General features: G+C 40.2%; 1 pseudogene; it reads left to right on the top strand.

The window, feature by feature from the left end:
- The first annotated feature begins 590 nt into the window (after positions 1 to 590).
- LOC110300618 (sentrin-specific protease 2 pseudogene) lies at positions 591 to 2,379 on the top strand (annotated as a pseudogene).
- Positions 2,380 to 5,036: the final 2,657 nt, after the last annotated feature.

The following is a 5,036-nucleotide window of genomic DNA, read 5'->3' as shown; positions in this document are numbered from 1 at the left end:
TGGAGTTTGGGAGGGCTCCCACCCTCCAAAAACATTGCTTAGCGTTCTTTCAGGTGACATCACAACCAGCTATGGAACATTGAAGGCTCTGTCTAGGGGCAACCCTCGAGTTAAACATCATTCGTGAGGTTGCCTCTGATGTGTTAGCTGCTAGGTTTAGGCCTGGTGTCTTACTAGTGATTAACTAGGATGATTAGTCCGATTTCGAAGTTTTGAATATTTAGTTGGTTACAACACCCAAGAAGGATACTTCTGAGGAAGTATTTTTAGAATTCTTCCGAGTTTTCTAGAGTGAACCCCTGGTGAATTGCCAACCTCCGACTATTCACCAATCTGTCTCCGATATTGACAGCTTAATTATTTCCATTCTTTGGCTGACCCTGACCTGCAAAGTCAACTGTTTATAAAGGAGCCTCATAGGTTTGCGACCTTGGACCAACCATCTACTGGAAGAAGTGATTCTTCAAACATCAGGGTGAAAAACCCAAGAGTATCCACCCGGAGCCAGACATAAGGTTGCTTTCTCTTTTAAATTAGAAAGGCAGTACCATACAGGAGTCAACACCCTCAAAAAGTCCAAGCAGTTCTCCATGTGGCAACCTAAACAGCCTGGGTTAGAGATGAGGCCCGAAGCTTCAGGAAAATGGCAAAAAACAGAAATATCAGGATGAAAGTGGGACAGAGATAGAATCTGAAACTTTGGGACAAGGTCCAAAAAGGAAATGCCAGGATGGAACAGGGATGATATTTAAAGAGTCTGGCAAGGCTCAGAAGAAGACCCCTCAGGAGCCTCAAGACCAAGAGCTTCCGAGAGAACAGCCTAGCAAGGGTCAGGTACGGAAACCCCAGGGAGAGACTCCAAAACAACTAAAACCCCTAGAGTTGACCGAAGGTCCTCCAGAGCAGGCTGTTACTGGGAGGAAGCCTGCTGATGATGGCAAGGGTCACAAGCGGCCCTATTCCGTCATGGAGGAAAACGAACAAAACCCCCAAAAGGAAAAGGACAGAAGAAGGTTGTTTCAAGACCTTCAGTGCGACCAAGATGTGAGATCAGACCCACACAGGCCTCACCCAATCCTTACAAACACCTGGAAGATCCAAGGGGGCAAGTCAGGAGACAGTCATGGATCAGAACCAACTCAGAGAGATGGAGAACCATCTACTGTTGTTGCTCTAAAAGAATGTCTTTCACCAGAGGAGAGAGAGAAGTGGTGTTCTGAGGAGAAATATTTTACAGAGAAGAAAGGTTGTGTAAAGGGTGAAGGAAGAAGGGGGAGCAGCTTGAAGCCGGGAACACGGGCTCAGATCATCCTGGATAGCAGCTGAGGCAAGAGCTTACTCCCCAACAAGATGGCAGTACTTGCGGCAGAGAAAAAACCTCTTACAGACTAAGAAATGAGCAGAGGAATGGATCAAATCCTTAATCATACAGAGGAAATGGAGAAGGAAATTGAGAATGCACTGGGTCCAGGACCCCAGGAGGAAATCCTAATTTCCAGATTCAAGTTGCAAATCACCAGAGGAGATATCCAGACCTTGGAGAATGGTGAGTGGCTCAATGATGAGGTCATCAATTTCTACATGAACCTTCTGGTTGAGAGAAACGAGAAAACCAAGGCTACCAGGCTCTTCATGTCTTTAGCACTTTCTTATACCCCAAGCTAAAGCATAGTGGTTACAGTTCCGTGAAAAGATGGACTCGAGGCATCAATCTCTTTGAAAAAGAACTCATCTTGGTGCCTATTCACCAGAACGTACATTGGAGCCTGGTGGTAATGGATTTAAGAAAAAGAAGAATTGTATACCTCGATTCCATGGGACAGACAGGGAAGTCTATCTGTGAGACCATCTTCCAATATTTACAAAATGAGAGCAAGACAAGAAGAAACATTGAGCTGTACCCTTTGGTGTGGAATCAATACAATGTGACATCAGAGGAGATTCCTCTGCAACTGAATGGGAGTGACTGTGGAATGTTTACCTGTAAATATGCAGATTACATCATTAGGGAACAGCCTATGACCTTTTTTCAGAAACACATGCCCACCTTCAGGAAGAGGATGGTCTGGGAAATACTGCACAGTCAATTACTGTAACAACATCCACCTGGTTGCTATGGTCCCCATCCCTGAACTTTTCCATCGCTGTTTCTAATATATCTCAGGAAGGATGAGTTGAAGAGATATAAAACAGGTAATATATCTCAGGAAAGATGAGTTGAAGAGATATAAAACAGGTTGAATAGATATAAAACAGATGTCTCACTGGATGAAGCCCACTCTCTTCAATGTAGTCCTAACGTGGGATTTGGAACTGATGCCCTAATGCCATCTCTAGGATGCATGCAACTATTGCAAGCTTAGAAACTGCTGCTGCCCAACCCACAGGAGACCACATGTTCAAGAAATACTGTTTTAATGCTGGAATTAAATGAATTCATGTTTTTTGTTTTATTTTGTTTTATTTTTTTTTTTTGCTTGCCTTTTTTTGTTTTTGTGTTGTGTTTTTTTTTTTGTTTGTTTTTTGTTTGTTGGTTTAATGTTTCATTGAGTTTTGGGTTTTTTGTCTCTTTTTCTGTTTTTTTTTTTGGTTTTCTTTTTTGTTTTTTTGCTTTTGTGTTTTGTTTTGTTTTGGTGTTTTTGCTTTTTATTTTTTTGTTTTGTGTTTTGTCTGATTTCTTGTTTGGTTTTTGTGGTTTTGGTTTTTCATTTGTGTTTTGTTTATTTTTTGTTTTTCCTTTTTTGGTTGTGTTTTTTTGTTTGTTTTTTTTTGTTGTTGTTGTTCATGTTTTGGGTTTTGGCTTCTTTTGTTTGTGGTTTTTTTTTTTTCTGTTTTTGGTTTTGCTGTTTGTTTTTGGTTTTGTTGTTTGTGATTTTGGTTTTGTTGTTTTGTTTTTTGTTGTTTTTTTGTTTGTTTTGTTTTGTTTTTGTCTTACTGACCCCACTCCACTGATTGTTTTCCTTAACTCACTTGCAAACCTTGGCCATTGCCATTTCCCACCCTCCAGTCCTTGTTTGATGTGTCTATTTCTGAAAGGAATGCCCATCACATCATGGTGCCATTTCCTGTTGAAGATCAGGAGGGACATCAGCAGGAAGAGGCAGAAGCCCTTCACTAGCATGTCTAATGCTGGACTTGTATGCTGTTAAATTGAAGCAGGGGATAGTGGTGGTGTTTTTGTTTTGTTTTAATGTTTTGTTTTGTTTTTAAGTTTGAAAATAGTATGAGAAATGAAAATGAGTTTCACAGACTGGTGCTGTTCTGCACCACCATATTCTGCTGGACCTGTACAGGATGTAGAACTGCAGCCAAACTACTGACTGGACTCCAGGCCTAGTAAGAAAAGCACCATGGTCATTTAAAGACTCATCCTTCCCCAGACCTGCCTTAGTTTTGGAAGTTGATTTGAAGTAACTATAATGGCAAAAGTCCATTTCTATCTCAGGTCTCATTGAATACAAACCCTATCTATTGCTGTATTGAATTATTTTTTTTAAAGTTCTATTCAATTTAAATTTTTTTCTTAAAAAGTTTTGGTATATATTAAGATGAAATTGAGATTTTTTTCTTATTAGATTAATATTCCCACTGTGGAAAATTGGGGATTTAGTATTTACGGTCGAAACGGCCAGTTATGTAATAATCTATTTTGCATGTGATAGTTTGTATTTAACTTTCCTATTCATTATCTTATGGTTGTGTTTATGCAATTTTTACTTAATAAAGTTTAAAGTTATTTAAACATTTCACAAGATCTGGTGTCTCCTGTTTCTTTTATGGCATACTAATAAAGCCTGGTTTGTGAGGTGACCTAAGAAGCAGGTGTTAGGGGTATGACTCACCAGCTTAAGCCTTAGATACATCATGCACACCAGTGATTGTTACTCTGCTCTGGGCCTCTGCAGTGGAGTTGGAATGTTCCAGAGAGCATCCACTCCTTTATCGTGGGTTGTAGAGGGAGAATATATGTGCAGTTCAGTTGAGCACTGTCCAACTGAGCTGTAGAGTGGGAGCAATGGAGAAATGTATTGATGTCCATGGGACCACTTGTCATTGAAGCTACTCTGCATTACTGTAAATGGGAAGGCAGGCAGATCCACTCCTGACCCCTTTAACAAACTGAGACTGACACTGGAAAAGGAAACAGTATCTTCATAGTTTGGCCCAGATTTAGAGAGAAAAAAAAATGTCTCAATTCTCTTTTGTCTATAGCAGCTTGAGGATGTATAGAAAAGATAATACAGAGTTGGGGGAATGGCTCAGTTGGCCAAGTACTTGCCAGTACCCCATTAAGATAAGCCATGATGGGTGGCTGTGAGCCAGAAGAGCCCAGGTCCTTTATGGCAGAGTGGTTTTCCATCTTATCTCTTTCCTGCTGCCCAACTCCTCCCTTGGGAATATGTTTTTTCCTAATCAGCCATTCTTGCTTTTTCTGCAAGTAGAAGTCTGTAGTGGATTCCTTGAGGACAGAAGATCCTAGAAATCTTCTGGAAGGTCTTCTGAACCTTGCCATTATCCAATATTAGTAGTTTCTATTTTCAAATGCATAATGTGCATGCTGGAGAGATGGCAGAGAAACATGAATCTTGGTGGTAAATGGGAGAGATTACCCTTGTATGATGTGTGAGTCCATGTGTTCAGTCCTCAGCACCTTTGGTGAGACACAAAGTTGTAGCTTTAAAATGTTTGTGGATGTTCCACTCCACAAGGAACATGTAGCAGGCACCCAAGATCAGTAAGAAGATGAAGTTTCCAAACAGCGGTTGTATTGCAGATGGCTCTGTTCCTTCATAGAAGGACTCATCATATTCACATGGTGTGCCATTTGATGTAGCTGGTCTTCAGTAAAAGCAATGCAGTCTTTGGAAGAGCAAAGTGGGCCAGCAATAAGCATTGCTCCTCATACTCTTAATGATAAATTTAAGATAATAATGTTAAATGTAAAAATATTTACAATAAATTAGCTGTTTGTTAAAAAAAATGAAAAAGAAAAAAAGAAGTTACCCAGCACTTGGAGACTCAATACTTATCTTACT

Source organism: Mus caroli, unplaced genomic scaffold (assembly GCF_978045245.1).
Source record: "Mus caroli unplaced genomic scaffold, Mus_caroli_1 scaffold_10, whole genome shotgun sequence".
NCBI classification, from domain to species: Eukaryota; Metazoa; Chordata; class Mammalia; order Rodentia; family Muridae; genus Mus; species Mus caroli.
Note: the sequence above shows the minus strand (reverse complement) of the source record. Positions and strands in the feature narration are given on the sequence as shown.